This window comes from Panthera tigris, chromosome A1, assembly GCF_018350195.1.
Source record: "Panthera tigris isolate Pti1 chromosome A1, P.tigris_Pti1_mat1.1, whole genome shotgun sequence".
In the NCBI taxonomy this organism is placed as follows: Eukaryota; Metazoa; Chordata; class Mammalia; order Carnivora; family Felidae; genus Panthera; species Panthera tigris.
Window position 1 is genome coordinate 23556807 of NC_056660.1, and position 19491 is coordinate 23576297.

A 19491-nucleotide genomic window follows, 5' to 3' on the forward strand; every position below is an offset into this window, starting at 1 on the left:
CCACTTACACGAAATTCAAAATTAGGCATAACTAATCTATGGTGACAGAGATTATCTCTGGGAAGTATATTGACTGGGATGGTCCTAATGGAGCTTTCTGGGGTTCTGGGAATATTTTACATTTTCATCTGGGTAATGGTTTCATAAGTATAGGTACATGTAAAATTCCATTAACCTACCTGATTAAGATTTATACACCTTCTTCCAGGTAAATTATTCCTCAGTCACAATAGTGGGAAAACCCTATATTACAAACTAGAAGGGGGGTGGGGGTGGTAAAGGGATTGGTAAACACAACTCTTTACAGCCAAGCCAACTCCCTTTGAGCAGTTTCTCTGCCCCCACTACAAGTATTCTGAATGCCACAGGCTTGAACAAAACCGTAAGACCAGTATTAGCTGTGAAAAGGGATAAGTGATACTGTACTTAGCTCAAAATCAGACTCGTGATAGCTAACAAGGAAGGAGAGAAGGGATGCTGGTGTAGGCAACTAACAGTCTCTGCCACAACCAGTACTATATAAAATTTACTAAATATTTATTCAGTGATAGTCATTGGAGTAAGCCTTGGGGAGGTAGCCATAATTAACTGGCAGGGCCCCTGCCATCATGGAGTTTACATTCTAGCACTTGGCTCTTAGTAGATCCTCAAAAACTTTTACTGAATAAATAAATACATGAATGGCAAGGCAGTGAATGAAGGAAGCAATATTTGTTTCAATGGGAAAAAATTACTTAGGGAACTGCAACCATAGCTATAATGTTGAAAACAGTACCTGCATCACATGGAAGAAGTGAGCTATCTTTGACAGGCAGGCAGGGCTGATACACCATGCACTGTTAGAAGTTTTAGAAAGCTACAAATCACCCCACAGAAATGACTTCTCGGTGGACTCCAGAGCTGAATTCCCACTACTGGGAGTATAGATCTACACATCAATGCCCAGCTAGAGTTTGAGGTCTCCCAGACATATGGATTTAAATATAATGATTAACAACAACAACAACAACAACAACAACAACAACAACAACTACTAAAAAGCCCAAGAGCCAAATTCCGGGGAAATACATGCTGCCCCTGAAAGATAAGGAAGCGTTATACACCAAAAGCTTGTCAGGGAACAGTTCACCTCGGATGAGATCTCTGAACCTCAAGGTTGAGTTTAGCTGCAGAAGGTTCTGCACTTTTTTTTAGGGCCCTCTAAGGTACTTTTGGGGCTCTTATCACTGGCAGCACACATACAAAACAAACAAACAAATTTAGAGAGCTGAATTGGACGAGATCCATTGCCTGCCTTAAGAGTGGGCCATGAAGAAGATCACAGGGTGTGGGCTTGAAGTTATCACTAGAGAGGGCAAAGAGGGGCAGAATTTTGAGGGAAGAAGATTCATAGGACGATAGGAAGAGAAGAGAGAAGCAGAAGCAGCTGTAGTCATAAATGTTTCAGATGCCAGAGCACACAATTCAAGAGGAATGCCTGGATGACGGATAGTCTATCAAAGCATGTTAGAATGGAAATGCACAGACACTGGCTACGAAATTTTTAAAAATGGCACTGAAATCCTATATTGAGGCTGGTCCCCCACCCCCCAAATTAGAGAGTTTAATGGAAAAAAAAAAATAGCCCAGGAGGACAATCCTCCTGCTCCCTAGGTGTGGAGCTATGAGCAACGACCTCTCTAAACCCAAGTATTATCAACCATAACATGGAGGATTGTAACATAACCGGAGTAGCCGCCAAAAAAATAAAGTTCCTTAGAGGATGATTAAACTTTATCTGCCGGATAGGTACTCGCTCTTAAGGGAAATTTTACGAATGAATCATAACTCATAAAATGCATTGCCATTTCCCGTCTGGAAATGAGAAGTTCTAATAGACACTAGCTATTTAACAGGTGCCTTGCACAAAATGTTTATTCAAAGCAGACCTTCTGTATGTTTAGTCAATTCATTTTATAATGAGATGGAAATGTTCCTGTAATGATGCCCAACTGTAATGGAAGGGTTTGTAATAGGATGCTCTGGTATAAAGAATACTGAATCATGCTTCTATGTATTTATTTATTCACTTATTTACATACACCCTGACTCATTCTAAAAAAAGAATTTTAGGTGATTTGCAACAGAAACACAATAACATGATAAAATACAACTGAAAAAGGGGAAAAAAACAGTTCAGGGCGAAGATAAATTAGAAGAGCAGGTCATGACACAGTGGAAAACAAAATAAAGAAATATATTCTGTAAGGGATTACACACTTGCTATAATTTATTTCTGAATGTTTCTGAACTTTCCTGAAACAAAGACAAAAGAGACGGACAGTTAATAGTTCTCCTTCTCTCATGGGAAGAATAAAAACGTACTATTTCCTCAGACGGGCAAGGAATCCAATGATCTGAATTACAGAATGAATTGTACCATCTTGGGTAAGACCTCCAATACCTTTGGGTATCTTTGGTTCTTCACAGAAGGAAGAGATGGGGTATTTGATCAAGTGATGGAGTTCTAGCTAATGTTATCAGTGGAAGGGACCTGTGCCCCTTTCAAATCAAACCTTCCACGGGTCACCTCCTTTGTTTCATTCTCTGCAGGCTGCAAGCCAGTTCTCAAAGTTTCCCAGGTTGGGATCTATAACAAGCAGACTCTGAGCTGCATGTATATTAGGTCATGACTAGGGACCAATGGAGGGTAGGGGGAAAGCAGGAGTGGGTAGGGGGATAAGTAGAGCTATGAAGCAGGCCTGATGACAGTTGTGGCTCACCTCGTGGGATTTCAGGAGCTAACAAAGCCCAAGAGAGTGACCTAATGTTGAGCAGAAACGATTAGTGTATCTACTTCAGTCACTTTCTAGATGTGGGCCACTCCAGAAAATGACACTGGGTCAGGCCAGTCTCTAAAGCTGAGGTTGTCCCTAAAGAGGATGACATCTGAAAGCATTCCAACAGCTGAAGCAGTAAGTCCTTCTTTGAAGGGGGATCTGAATGCTCAATCTCTATATCCACCACACAGGGCGACCTTCCAAGACACAAACTAAACACAGCTGGGTCCAGCCCAGCATCCCTATCCCCCCACTCTTTATGCTGAACAATTTTGGGTCCCAAAGATTATCTGTTACATCAGCTAGTTGTATTATTTGACACACACACACACACTCTTTAGACATGCTTAACACTTGAATAAAAGACAAATTCTCTAGTGCCTATGAACTGGAATGAATATTCCTACTTAATTAAACTGAGAGTTAATACAGAGTTGGAACAGAGCTGTAAAGTTGACAGAATTGGCCTTCGTGGCTTCAACTTGTGTTCCGTGACTTTCTCATCTTCCCGTGCCCACTGTCAGCCACTCTCCAACCTACTTCATAAACCAAATACGTATATTCACGCTTCTCATACTTGTCACCTTTTGAAAATCTTTTATCATTTTCACACACTCAACACTACTTCTAATAAAAGTTATGAGTTTCTCCCCTGGGGAACGTATTTTTAACTCCAGAAACAAAGAGATGTAACCAATACATGGAATATCACACATACACTGAAAGAGTTGAAGGGAATTTTGAGATAACGGCAACTCAGTCTATCGGCCAGGAGGGAATACAGTTGTGTTTTTAAGATCAGCTCTCTCTTCAACTACATGGATCCAAACCTGAGTCCTATACAGCCTTAGGCTACACCAGATAGGAAGTAAAATGTCATTAATTCATAAGACTTACCCATATTTATCTCTGAGGAGTCTTGTGGGAACTCTCAAGTAGTCTTTTCATACTCTTCTGCTGGAGTCCCCTCATTACTGGCGCTGATTGCCTGAGAACCCAGGTGAAACAAGACTTACCTCTGCAACCATAGTCCCACTGAGGAGGCTGGCATTTGTGGCAAGGATGCTGTCTTTACAAGCTGCCCAAGTGCTCTGAGGTGTTGGTGCGGGTCACTAGCAGAGCATTCTTTAGTTGGAGCTACTGTTCCAGATGGAAGGATAGACAAAGTCTCTTCCACTACAGGGGTCAGATTCTTGAGTGAACACTGTTGATGCACCCTAATGTCCAGAAGAATCCCCTGTAAGAATAGTACCTCATGAGAAGCTACACTGATTTAGAGTATAACCACCTCTCTCCAGATGTCAGTCCTCAGTTCTTGGAATTGCGTCAGCTGGACTTGGCCAGAAGGGGCCATGATGACAAAACACTCTCAGGGAATAGACGCCAAGTATCTTCTTTTACCCATTTGCCATTACAGGAATATACACTCTCATTCTCCTTTCATCTAAAAATCCGTATTCACAATGACTCCTGGCAGCAGCCCTCCTAGTTCATATCCAAACACAGCTAAATCCCAGTTTAGAGATAAGATGGGACTTGCACTACATATACAAAGAAGTAAATTTAAGAAACAGGGAAGTAAATAATAAAAGCATTATCAGTATAGTAATAGCTAACATTTATTAAGGGCTAACCATGTACCAATCACTGTGCTAAATGCCTCCTAAGCAATTTTTTATTTAACTACTATCAAGCACTATGCAAAATATATTATTATTTTTCACCATTAAAAACAAAGTAAAATAAAGTACAGAGAGTCAAATAATATCTCCAAGTATACAAATCTAGGAATTTGCTGAGCCTAAATATAACCCCAAAGCTTAAATCTGCAACCACTGTCCTCTGCAGTTAGTTACAAGGCATTGACCCTCAAGTTAGGCCCAGCTTAAAGAATTCGAGGACTCATTTCATTACAAGTGGTTAGATAAAATGTTAGATAGCTTAGTTGACTCTGGATTTTGTGCTATCTTAAATATAAACAAAGACCCCATAAAGCCAAAAGAATAAGAAATAATAAGTAATAAGGAATTCTACCAAGAGCAGAACATCCTTCTGGGTAGGATGCTATGTAATTAAAGGCACCAGTACCTACCCACTGTCTTTCACAGAATCTAAACATCACTTAGGCTCAAAGTCTCTTGGATCCCCAGGAGACCCAGATACAAAGAACAGCTGAGTAGAGAAAAGGATTCTGTTTCTGATGGGTACCAAGAGTCAGAAGGGGTGGAAAATAACAAGGAGGGATTAGATTTCCAAGAGGGGGTGGGTCCAAAATAAATTTCATTAACTAGCCAAGGTAAGCCCTGATCCTGGATACACATCACGCATCTTGTAGTATTCATGTATTTTCAGAGTACCATATTCAATACCTTCCTTCAATTCCCATAATCTTTGACATCTTTGCTATGTGACACTCCCTCCCTTCCCTATGCTATCTTCCTGTCTCCCTCCCCACAACAACTCCCTTAATATCATAGTATTGGTCAGTTTGGGCTGCACCAACAACCAACTTCCAAAGTCAATGGCTTATAAAACTTATTTATTTCTTGTTCACATTATATAATGGTTGCAGGGTAGGACACATGATGATTAGCTACCATCTGGTCCATGCTGTTCTCATAGTGGGGGACAAAAATAAAAGAAACAGCCATTCCACAAACATTAATTAAAGCTTGTGCTCAGATGTGGTATTTGTTATGCCTGCTAACAATCCATTGGCTTAAGTGAAAGAACGCACTTTATCCACTGTGGTTGGTGGAGAGGATGTTAAGGGTGAGGAGAAAATGAATATTTGGGTCACTTCTCTACCCAATCACAAAACTGACCCTCTCTAAATGCTGTGTGCTCTAGATTTCTGTCCTTGCTGCCTTTTCTTATCCCACTACACATTTTCCTTAAACCAACCTGTCCATATCCATGGTGTCAATTACCAATACTTTCACATCTGGCATCCTTAGCACCACTTCTCTCCTTGATTTCAGGCACACATTTTCCCCATGTATTGACTACCTGCACCCAAATACCTCCAGTACCACAAATGCAAGTTATGCAAAAAAACCTAGTTTATTAGTTTATTACTTATCTTGATATTCCCTAAATTTGTGCTTTCCTTTCATGCTGTGATTTATCTACTATAATCCCTAGTCCTGTTAATCATGAACACAAAGCCTTGACTCATCTTTCTCCTTCTCTCCCTAAATCCAAAGATCACCATAGACTCATTCAGTCTGCTCTACTTCCCCACCCCTCCTGTCCTGGTCCGTGGCCTTGCTGTCCTCAGTCAGCAGTGAGCCACTGTAATAGACTTCTAACTGGTCCCCCCCTTCCCCTGCTTCTAACATTCCATGATATTTTTTGAACATGACATGCATGCTCTCATCTCAGGGTCTTTGCACTTACTTTCTACTTCCTGGGTCTCAAAGGGTCCTCCTCCCATATGCCCATGGCCCCTGCCCTCACTTCCTTCTAGTCTGTGATCAAATATTGTCTTATTTGACAATATTTGTCTTTCCCTGACCACCCAAAATAAAATACAGTACTTTCCCTACAACCTAGCACTATTTTTTTTAATTCCTGCCTTTTTTTTTTTTTTTAACATTTATTTATTTTTGAGAGACAAAGACAGAGACAGAGGGAGAGAGAGAAGCCCAAGCAGACCCTGTGCTGTCAGTGCAGAGCTGACACTGGGCTTGATCTCCCAAACCACAAGATTATGACCTGACCCTAAATCAAGAGTTGGACACTTAACCGCATCACCCAGGAGCTCCACTCCTGCTATGTTCTTATTGGATGTATCAATACCTATCATTTTATTTATATATTTATTACAGATTTGCCATTTGTTAATCATCTGCTGTCTCCCTTCCCGAGGGCCAGAGATACATCTGTTTTATATTTCCTCTCTCTCCAGTCCCCAGAACAGTGCTGGGCACGTGAAATACTTCTTAAATGAAAAAATAATAAATTCCTTTTCTGCTTATTAATCTATCTTGAATAGATTCTGTTTTGTGCAAATGTACAGGGTGATAAAGGCTGCTACTCTCCCAGAAGCGTCTATATCCTGGAAACATAAGCTACTGTAGCTTCCAGGCCTGCCTTTAAGATCCTGTCTGATTCTATCCCTGGACTCATTTTATCAAGTCTATTCCTAGGTGATTTGTCTACAAAGAATGCCTTTAAGTATCTAAACAAGGGTGAGAAGCATTTATCAATAATAAATCTTTGTAAATTTCTTTGGAAACATGCAGTATTAAACAGAAACACTTATGGGGCACCTGGGTGGTCAGTTGAGAGTCTGACTTTGGCTCAGGTCATGATCTCACAGTTCGTGGGTTCGAGCCCCACATAGGGCTCTGTGCTGACAGCTCAGAGCCTTGAGCCTGCTTCAGATTCTGTGTCTCTCTCTTTCTCTCTCTGTCCCTCCCCCACTTGTGCTGTGTCTGTCTCTCAAAAATAAATATTAAAAAAAATAAAAAAACAAACACTTCTAAACTATAAACAATAGTAATTGAAATAAAAGCTATATAGTTGATTTGCAAAAGTGAAAGCTGTAATACTAATTGTCATGGTATGTGAGCTTTAGATGATTTTTCAGAGAAAGCTGCCTGATGATCTCTTGAGGAAGAAATGTTGGGGCACAGAAGTAGTAAAGACTAGTTTTCTAGAAAAATACTTGTAATACCTCTTCCAATGGCCCTTTACTCTTTACTCTTGCCTAATTTGCCATTGAGTGTAATCTCCTCTTGGCTCCCACTCCAGAATCTCTATCTGGCTCTAGTCTTTCTTCTGTCCTCTTTGGAAGTTAGTATATCTCCTTCTAGACATAAGCTTTACAATGTGTACCACTACTCACATGTGGCTATTTCAATTAATTAAAAGCAAAGAAATTAGAAACTCAGTTCTCCAGTTACCCTAGTCACATCACAGGTGCTCAGTAGACACATGGGGCTGGTGGCTACCATATTGGACAATACAGAATGTTATAGAACATTTCCATCATCTCAGAAAGTTCTATTGGACAGCACTTCTCCAGACCCTTAGGCTCCTACTTCTAGAATCCTGTTTGATTGTTTAGTTTACTCTTCAACCTTTGCCTCAGGTTACAATTCCCACTGCAGTTCCAGCCCCAGGAGTTGTAGCAATGGGCTAGGTCAGTCCTGAGACATAGCAAGGTAGGGATTACATAGCAGCAATCTGCTTTCAGATCTTCATTTACATTAAAGGTAGTAATGATGTTCAAGTTGCAGGTTGCTGGAGAGCAAAGAAGAAGGGCTGAACAGAGAAGACTGCTGTATAGGAGAAAGGGCAAAGCAGCAAGAGGTAACAGGGATATGGTGGTAAATTCCAGGGAAACTGAGGTAATTAAAGCTTTAGGGAAGTGAACAAACTAGTTAAGAAAACAGGCAGGACCATCGAATGGTTTGCTTCCTTGTCAACATGTAAGAGTCATGAGAATCTGACTCCGGAGAGACAGAGGTTTTGCTTACACCTGGACCGTGCAGAGTCCACTATCTGTGCTATGCCAGCAAGATCCCTCCTTTATGAAAGTCGTTTTATAATTAGGAGGGGGAGAAAGCATTAACTGAAGGAGGGGTCACTCCTTGGACAAAGGCTTGGGTAGGAATTTTAGGTGGATACATGCTCCTAAGTCACAAAAGGGAAGAACATGGCTAATATATGACAAGACAATTCCTTCCAGGGCTAGAAAGAGTGCTAATGGGTCATGTTTGGAATTCCTGCTAAGAATTTTTCTTAGAAAGAAAACGAAGATGCTCAGGAACCAGGTTAGGAGAAAGGAAATTATTCCTTCTCCCAGAGAAGTGACACTCAACATCACCTGAGGGAGGGCTTGCTTGCCAGAGCCCAGGGATAGAACCAAGGTGCCAAAGGAGGGGATTTGCTTATTCATCAAGAAACAAGGTCTTAAGCGAAGTATTTGGGGTTTAATTATAGATGTGAGGTTATCATGAAGGATATGAAGGGGATGCCTTAATGATTCAGATTCCCTGAAATCACACCACAAAGTCTACTTCTTCGTTCTCAAGTATCCACTTCACTCCGAACCCCCACACGTAGGAAAGAGCTGAGCAATTAGGCTGACACTGAAATCATTAGGTGAACATTCTAAAAAAACCAAGTTGACAGAGTCTATAAATGCTCCAGTATGCTTTCAATTCAAGCAACAAGTTTCAAAATTGCTAAATTTTATATCATTTCCAGGATCAAATCAGTAGATTAAATGCTACAAAAGGAATTCAAACTATTAAAAAACCTGTAGCTAAGTCTTTGTATAAAATAAATTAGAAATTTATTTCAACATAATGTACAAGCTGTTCTCCCTCTGGGCCACTATCTCTAATCTGCAGAATTTCTTTTTGAGACCTAGGGATACAAAGGCAGAAAAATGAAAAGGAAAAAAACAAAACAGAACAAACCACAACTAGCCCTTAAAGTCTTCAATGCTCTGTAAAGCTCAGTTCCTTCTTTCAGAAACCTAGCAAGAAAGTATTGATTTTCTCAGAAACAGGCAAGGATCAGCTAATTCCTTGAGGCAGTTAATGGTTTTGTTATTTAATTTGTTATTTAACAATTGTTTATCATTCAAGGGCTTATCCTGCATGTGTTGTGAAGAGCCTTTCCCAGTGGTAGAGCACCGGATGGAGGCCAAAACAATAATAACCTGAACTGAGGATTGTATGTGGGTGGACTGGTTTGTGTGGATGAGGTTAAGAATACTATCCTTCCAACTCCCGTCCTTACTATCTGCTCTCAGGGTGGACCTTTGAGGAACCATTTGAGTGAGAATGAACGCAGAAATCTGCCATTAATAAAACATTGACTCAGCAAACAGTGCTATGTAAGTTTTCACTGCATGACTGTATAAATGTCTTCTAGCAATCTTGACAAGCAGGTATTATTATGCCACATTTTCAGATCCAGAGAATTTAGGTAACTTGTCCAAACTTGCACAGTTCTAGAGAGTGGAGTTAAATATAAATCAAACCCAAGTTTTTAATTTTAAGTCCACATTGTTTCATGGGAACTAGAATTGTCCTCACTATAAACAACATATGGGAACGTATTCCTTAACTACAATTGTCTTCTGAATAATTCTCATTTCCAGAAAATTGTACTCAGAAGAGCTCTCTAGTGAAAGAACATGTTTCTATATATTTGCTTATAATGTGAACTTCTCCCAGAAATTATGTAAAGAGAGACAAATGAAGAATCAAATAGAATATTGTACTGGACTGGATGGCAGGGACATGCAGTATTCCTGTCCCTCTGCCAAACTGTATCCGAAAGTCATAAGAATTCCTAGTCAGGTTTATAGGCCTTCTGGAAGCTTAGGAATTCGACTGAAGAGGAACATTTCTTCCCGTCAAGGGATACAAGCAAGTGAATGAAGGGGGATTGCCAAGTTCAAGCACTAGGATATGCAGCTCAACACCCAGAATTGCAAGAATCCCTTTCAGTCAGGCATTCTGAGAGCTGTGCTTAAGCCACTGCTGATGTAGGAGAAGAAAACTAGACATTCTGTAATCTTACACTGCCAAAATGAGACCACTGCATTCTTTTCAGCAAGAAGAGCTCACATCAATTGGCTACTGTTCAGCAAGTTTCCTAGGAATACCTCACAGGACTCTTTAGGAAACAGTGGGGAATACATCGTTCCAATTCCAACAAAAGCAACATGGAGCATCGTGATCTGGTGAACCATTCTCATGACTCAATAACGTTTTATCTTTTCCTCAAGCCAAATAGTTCAGGAGATTGCTTGCTATTATTCTTAGCTGCTGGGATATAGCTTCCTGTCCTGTGTTTTCATCACAGGTGGTGATTGCCGAGAGGAAAAGTTGTTCAAGAAGATAACTTGTCACCACCTAATGCATGACTCAAGAGTGGGAACTTATCTTAAGTTAAATTCTGAAAGCAGAAAGTCTTCCCTTGGGAAAGGCTCAGATGTGTAGAGATGTGACCCAATATTAGATGAATACTTACTATCTGTCAGGCACTTTATAAATAGCATTTAATATCACAACCATCAGAGCAGGTAATTATTTTTATCTTCACTTTTCATGTGAGAAAGATAAGCTCAAACTTTTAAGAAATTGCTAAAATCACATAGCCAGTGAGTAGTAGAAATGTTTGTTTTAATCTTTAAATTTTTACTGAGGTCTAACATTCAAATAGCAATGTGCATAAACTACACTAATCTTAAATTTACAGCAGTGAATTTTTACATGTGTTTACGCCCATGTAACCACTATTGAGCTCAGGATATACAAAGTTTCCACATGGCAGGAAGTTCTTTCTTGCCTTTTTCTCCTCAATATGCAACTCTATTCTGACTCCTATAAACGTGGATTAATTATGCTTGTCCTTAAACTTCACACAAATGTAGCATGACTAGCCATCCTAGTTTGCCTAGAGCCTAGGAATTTCCCAGATGTGGACTTTTCAGTGCTCAATCTAGCACAGTTGATCATCCTTTAAATTGAACCATACAATGTGCTTTGTTTTGTACACCATCTTGTCTGTGAGACTCATCCACGCTGTTCAGTGTAGCAAGGTTTTGTTCTTTTTATTGTTGTGTATTATTCCATTTTATTACTACTCTATAATGTATTAGCCCATTATCCTGCTGATAGACATTCGTTTCCAGTTTTTGACATTCATGAATAAAGCTACTAACAATGCCACAGGAGTCTTGTTGTGGATATTTACTCAATTCTCTTGCTAGAAGAAATACCTCATAGCACAGGTATGTTTTAATGGAGACCACCAAAGTTTTCTCAAATAGTTGGAAGAATTTAAGTGTAAAAGCTTTAGTCGCTCCACATCCTTACCAACATTTGGCATGTCAGTTTTTTAAAGTTTAGTCATTCTTGCCATGTGATAGTCAACTGTCACATGTCAGTATTCATACCCTTGTGCAGTCTTCTCCCACATTGACTTGGGTCTTGGCCATGCGATTCACTTCAGCCGGTGGGTTATTACACATCGGGGCTTATTGTTTGGGGACACTTGCTCAGACAGACCTGATCTACCGTATAAAGATGTCTAGCTATGCTGCTAGAGAGACTACATGGAAAGGGAGAAAGGAGGGAGAAACATTAGCATGGACTACTAGATGAGCCCTAGATGTTCCAGCCATCTCCACTGAAGTGCTGAACCTACTGGGTGAGGAAGCCACCTTGGAAGTTCCAAGAGAAGCAACATGGAGCAGAATTGCCCAATGGGAGTCCAGTCTAGATGAAGAATCGGGAAAATTATTACTGTTATTATTTCAGGCCACTAAGTTTTGGAGCATTTTATTTCATAACTACAGGTGATTCTAACAGGAGAGTATATACTAATATCTCATTTTGGATTTGATTATTTCCCTAAGGAATGACAATACTGAGCACCATTTCAGAAGTTTATTGTTTACTTGGAAAATAATGAAATTTTATGTTATTCCATTTGGTCTCTTAACTTTCTCATTAGATCTTTTGTCTTTTCATGTTGTGATAATAATATAAATCCTTTACCTTAGCCTACCACAGATTAATACTTTTACCTCTTCCCAAACATTCCACATACCTTAAACAGTTTAACTCAGTGTAGTCCTTCAACACTTTGGGCTATGATTTCCATTTTTACATGTTATAAGCTCCATGATACATTGTTGTTATTTTTGCTTTAAATATCCATTATTCTTTTATATTTTCCTACATCTTTACTCTCCCCAGGGCTCTTCAGTTCTTCCTCCAGTTTTGTACTTCCACCTGGGCACATTATCCTTCGGCCTAAAGATGTCAAATTCTTTACAGGGTAGGTCTGGAAGCACAGATTTCCCTCAGCTTTCGCCTGCAAAAGTCTTAAATTTCACCTTAAATTTTTACAATTAGCTTACCTTTATTTTTCAGGAGGGAGTGATACCAAATGTCATTTCTTTCCTGCTCCATAGAAAATATTTTTATGATATTTTTTAATATTTAAAAATTCCAAAATCTGTATGCAGTAAAATTCCATTTTGTGGTGTAGGGGTTGTATGGTGTGTGACTCAACGGCATAGAATTAGGTAGCCATCTCTACAATCATGATCCGGAACAGTTTCATTATTCCCCCAAGTTCTTTTATCCTACTTTAATCTCTGAAGACCACTGATGTGTTCTCAATCCCTAGTGTAGCCCTTTTAAGGATGCAATATCAACTGAATGATATGGTACAGACCCTTTTTAAACCTTTCACAGTCTTTTCGAGTTTCATCGAGTCTTTTTCTCGATGAATTGTTTTTTGATTTTTGTTGAAACAATCAACAAAGCTACAAGACAACTTGGTGAATGAGAGAAGATAGTTGCAAATGACAAAGCTAATAAAGGGTTAGTGTCCAAAATATATAAAGAATTTATAAAATTCAATACCAAAAAACAAATAATCCAATTAAGACATGGACAGACATTTCTCCAAAGAAGACATCTAGATACAACAAGATTAAACATAAGTTTAATGTTGATTAGGTTTATATATGTCATGAAATCATTGCAACAGGTTTTGCTATCATCTCATATACATGCAATATAAAGAAAAAATTTTTCTCCTTGTGATGAGAACTCTTAGAATTTACTCTCTTAAAAACTATCCTGCATATCATACAACAAAGTTAACTATGTATTTGTCATGTTGTATATTATATCCCTAGTACTTATTTACCCTGTAACTGACAATGTGTACCTTTTGCTCACCTTCCTCAAATTCCCTTCCTCACCCTTAACCTCTGGTAAGCACTTGTCTGATCATTTTCTATGAGGTTGTTTTTTGTCATTTGGGGGGAGTTTTTGTTGTTTTTATAATCCACATATGAGATTTTACAGTATTCATCTTTCTCTAACTTATTTCATTTATTATAAAGCCACATATATGTGGCATCACAACTTTTTATCCATTCGTCCATTAATGGACTCAGATTGTTTCCACGTCTTTGATATGTAAATAATACCATTATGAACATGGGAGTGTAGACAATTATATGGTCACAATTATATGGCCAGTCTTTAACAAAGGAGGCAAGAATATACAATGGGTAAAAAGTCTCTTCAAAAATGGTGTTGGGATAACCAGACAGCTAAATGCAGAAGAATAAAATTGGACCACTCTTACACTTACACAAATAAACTCAAAATGGATTAAAAACCTAAATGTGAGACCTGAAATCATAAAAATCCTAGAAGAGAAAATAGGCAGTAATTTCTCTGATATTGGCCCTAAACAACATTTTTCTAGATAGGGCTCATGACACAAAGGAAACAAAAGCAAAAATAAACTATTTGGATTACATCAAAATAAAAAGCTTCTGCACAGTGAAGGAAACAATCAACAAAGCTACAAGACAACTTGGTGAATGAGAGAAGATAGTTGCAAATGACAAAGCTAATAAAGGGTTAGTGTCCAAAATATATAAAGAATTTATAAAATTCAATACCAAAAAACAAATAATCCAATTAAGACATGGACAGACATTTCTCCAAAGAAGACATCTAGATACAAACAGACACATGAGAAGATGATCATCACCACTGTTCATCAGGGAAATGCAAATCAAAACCACAAGGAGACGTCACCTCACACCTGTCAGAATGGATGAAATCAACAGCACAAAAACAACAGGTGTTGGCAAGGATGTGGAGAAAGGGGAATCCTCTTCCAGTGTTGAGGGGAATGCAAACTGGTGCAGTCACTCTTGAAACCAGTGCAGAGGTTCCTCAAAAAGTTAAAAATAGAATACCCTACAATCCAGCAATCACATTACTGAATATTTACCTAATGAATACAAAAACCCTAATTCAAAGTGATACACGCACCGCTATGTCTATAGCAAAATTATTTACCCTTGCCAAATTATGGAAGCATCCCAAGTGTCCAATGACTGATGAATGGATAAAGAAGATGTTGTATAGATACGTATTGGAATATTGTTCAGCCCCCCCCCCCAAAAAAGATTAAAATCTTGCCATTTGCAAGGATATGGAAGCAGCTAGAGTATCATGCTAAGTGAAATAAGCCAGTAAGAGAAAGACAAACACTATATGATTTCACTAATATGTACAATTTAAGAAACAAGACAAATGAGCAAAAGGGGAAGAGACAGACAGACCAAGAAACAAGACTCGTAACTATAGAGAAATGATGGTTGCTAGAGGGGAGGGATTGGAGGATGGGTTAAAGAGATGATGGAAATTAAGGAGTGCATTTGTCCAGATGAACACTGGGTGATGTACGGAACTGTTGAATCACTATGTAGTGTACCTGAAACTAAAAAACAAAAGAAAAAAGAAAAAACATATATACAAGCATTTGACTCAAAAATATAAAATAAGTCTTGGGAAAGCAAATTATGTTTTTCCCTAAGCTTATTTTTTTCTAATTTTTCATGATTTTAATTTGTCTTAACTTTTTATTGCTTAGTGTGTATTATTTTGTCTTCATGATTTTGCCTTCAAATCATGTTTTAAAATTCTCAGCCCTTGGGATGCTTGGGTGACTCATTTGCTTAAGTGTCCTACTTTGGCTCAGGTCATAATCTTGGGATTCGAGCTCTGTGTTGGGCTCTGTGTTGCCAGCTCACAGCCTGGAGCCTGCTTCAGATTCTGGGTCTCCCTCTCTCTGCTCCTCCCCCACTCATGTTCAAACTCAGGCACTCTCTCTTTTTTGCTCACTTTCTGTCAAAAATGAACATAAAAAAATAAAATTCTCGGCCCTTGTCTCTGTCTGTAAACACCTTAGTGCACTTTCTAAAGCATGTACACTTTCTAAACTTAATGTTTGTAAAGGTGAGGAGAACCAACTACTGTTTTCCTTCTGCTAACTTTCCAAGCCTTGCAGTTAGGCTGATATCATATTACTCATTCTGTTCCAAGGACTATGAACAGAATTGATGTATTTATTTCCAGGTTAGGACAATTAGAGCAGATATTCCCCCCTCATCCACTTCTTGTCTCCTGTAGTGACCTCAGAGACTACATTTAGCACAACTACAAGATGACATGGCCTCCTTTAGCCTTCGTCTCTGAGAGGCCATGTGCAGGAAAGTCCTCTGCCCACCAAGCAGGAAAAAGTAATGAACGAGAAATAAATCTTTGTTGTGACAAGCCACTGAGATTTCAAAGTTAGTTAAACTATAGTGCAGCCTCTCCTTAAATAGAAGATTCTTTTATAAATTTAATGCAATTGGGGTCAACATGTAAATAGCACAGATGTATACCAATAAAAAATAATCTTTTCTTTCAAAGACTCTGCTTGTTTTGCCCTGGAGTTCTCTTCTAATATCCCAGAAAACAAGATAAAGTGCCTAAATTAAGAAGTCTTAAGTTTAGGCCACCATTTTCAGGTTAACTCAGCCTTATGTAATACTTGATTCAAAATTCCAGTTCTCAATCATAGCCATTTCTCCTCTCTCAACAGAGTTTATGTCTTTCTTATCCTTCCTGAGACCCATGAATGGGGTCAAGAGGAACCTTACTTATCCTCAAGCATTTACAAGGAGTAGCTGCTGAGGCACAGATTTTGTCCCTACTCTCCTAGCCCCATGTGGTTAGTTTGTTCTGGTACCTGTGCTGGTGTCCATCAGGATGTTCCTACTCCAGCTCGGACTCCTGGGCATCTGATTGGTTCCTGAAGCTGAAGTTGGAGGACTGAGCTCTGCCTCCATTATGAGGTCCTTATGTTATGATGTTGGGAAACATTTTCTGTTAAGGGCCAGAGAATGAATATTTTAGGCTTTTCAGGCCACATACAGTCTCGGTTGTATATTTTTCTTCTTTTTTCTCATTCTTCTAGTGGTGGTTGTAGTGGTGATGATGGTTGGTACTCTTCTTTCTGTTTCTCTTTTCTTCACTTTCTCTTTCTCACTCTTCTTCATCATTATTTTCTTCTGTTTGAAGTTGTAAACACCACTCTTAGCTCAGGGCCATAAAAATGCAGATTGGCAGAATTTGGCCCATTGGCCACAATTTGCCAACCTCTGACCTACAACCTTCCATTCTGAACTTGGGCCTCTCTTAGTTCCCTACATGGATTTTTAACAACTCCTGGGTTCCTGGCATGCCCCACAAAGTCTGTGGGGGATTGTGGATGATTTCAGGTCTGCCCACTAAAAAAATTCTCTCTTCCTAGAGTGCTTTTTAAAAAATTACTTCCGTACCACAATGATCCCAGAAACAGAACAAGGGCTGGCATGCTCCTTCACTCCTTCTTAACCTAGGGACTCTACTGGAATTGTGATGGCCTGAGGCTCAGGAAATAGGGGGTACAGGTCTGCTTCCAGGGATCCAGGCAGCAGACTTCCCATCCTGTCAAACTTTTTAAAATTACTCTTCTTTTCCCCTCAGCAAACAGTTTTCTACTTTTTTCTGTTTGGCATATCATGTCCTCTGATCTTCTAAACTATGGTTTATAGGAAAATTCTTCCACTGTGCTTGCACTAGTCTTGTATTTTACTATATAAAAAGGACATTTTGGATCTTAGGAAATGCCTTTCTTTCTTAACCAAAGCAGACCAGCTTTTAATATATATATTCCAACACATCCCTGAAATAAGCATCATCAATCTCCCTATTTGGGGCACTTGGGTGGCTCAGCTGTTAAGTGTCTGACTCTTGATTTCAGCTCAGGTCATGATCTCACAGTCATGGGATCTAGCCCCACAGTGAATTCTGTGCTGAGCATGGAGCCTGCTTGGGATTCTCTCTCTCTGCCCCTCCCCTACTCACACTGTCTCTCTCTCAAAATAAATGCTCAAAAAAATTAATCTCCATATTTCATTAAATAATTTATATGTATTGCAAGCTACCAGACACTAAACTGCTCAGCCATTGAGTATGAGTATGAATTTTCTATACTTCACAGGAAGCACTTAGCTTCAAGGGTAATGTAAAGCAAAGTATTCAAAGTTGTATATTATGATCATCTATTTAAGTACTTTAAGTGATCATTTATTCATAAGGCCCCACTTTTTCCTTCTCCAGATACTTGGCATGATACAGCAGCAATTAAAAGACACTCATAATCATAATCACAGCAATTATTATGTTTTCTGGCAGCTTTGTGCCACCTTAACATAGCAAGCCTCCAGAGATCTAGTTCTGCCTCTGGAACAGAGAGCATCTGTCCTCAACAGAGGTTCTAGCCTATGCTCTTGCCTGGGTCACCCACAAGAGCATCAGCAGTGACTCAGCTGCACCCTGGGAATCATTGTCAGTGACTCAGTGTCACCTAGCAAACAGAAGCCTGCTGCAATACTTGCCCTTTCTTTTCCTCTTGTGAGAATTCTTTCTATGATAGCTGTAGGGTGAAATACAGCAGATTTAAAATTCTAAAAACATTCTGCTTTAGATGCCCTGCAATAGGGCTCAGGCTTTGATTACAGAAAGGAGTAGAATATATAAGATGGCTTCATGACTTTAGAAATAATTTTAAAAAGACATCCAAGCTGCTTACTTATGCTTATATTCCATCGCCCTTTCCTTCCCCACACCGCCTTTCCCATGTATGTGTGTTTAGAGGAGAGAAAGAGAGTCTAGTCCAGCATCACACATCCTATGCCTCCTTCTTCCCGGGATCCCTGGAGAATATGAAATGGGTGCCACTGGGCCAGGTTGTTGAGGAACTGATCTCCCACCTTCCTGGCCTAAATTTTAGCATTAGAACTACCTCTTCTGGGAAACTTCCTCCTGCCTGTGTTCATGTGTCAGCATTTATACGTGTAAATACCCAGTTACCTCCTGGTCACCCTCACTATATGTGAACTCCTTAAAGGCAGAAATTATACCAAGCTTTGAAAAATTAGTTCTTAAAAGAAGGAAGGAGAGTTTGAGAGAGTAGAGGAATGAATGAATGAACACATCAAACTAATTAGTTTGTTAAGATTATTTATAGTTCTGAGAGGTTCATTTATAATTTTTCCTGAGAGGAGAGAATGATACTTTTCATTCAATTTACTCATATTAGTGCATCAAATCAAATCAAATCAAATCAAATGCCTGGGTTATGTGCTTGAGGATCATGACTGAAACAATACTGGGATCATCACCAGGAAGCATAAGTAATGAATCAAAGATCTCACGGCATCTGACTGCTAAAAGGGATAAAACAACCAGAGATAATGGCTCATGCTGAACACAGGCTTTTTCTAAGAGAGAAGGACAAATAATATGGATTTTGTTACTAGTCCCTCTTTTTTTATAGGCAAGTGATGCCACTATATACAGTCTGTGGAGGAAGAAGATCACTATATATTCACAACTAAATTTAACGCATTACTTTTTATTCCCATTCAACTAAATGAGTTTTGGAGCATCTATCAGAGAATTGTGGTAAGTGCCAGAGGTGAGAAGGGGAGGAACACAAAGGCAAATCTGGCATACAAAAAGGTGGTATGAAGTCATACTTCGTGCATAGACCAGGAAGTTAGGTGGCCTGGGTTTGAACTCCACCACTCTTACTTTCTAACTATGAGACCTTGGACAGGTTATGTGGCATCACTCAACTATCTCACCCATGAAATTATAACAATACATATCTCTTGGGGTTATTGAGATCATAAATGACATGGGGACAACAGTTGGGTTAGCATTTGACTCAGAAAATTCTCCAAAGTGGCAGTAATTATTGTTGTTTTGTATTGTTGCTG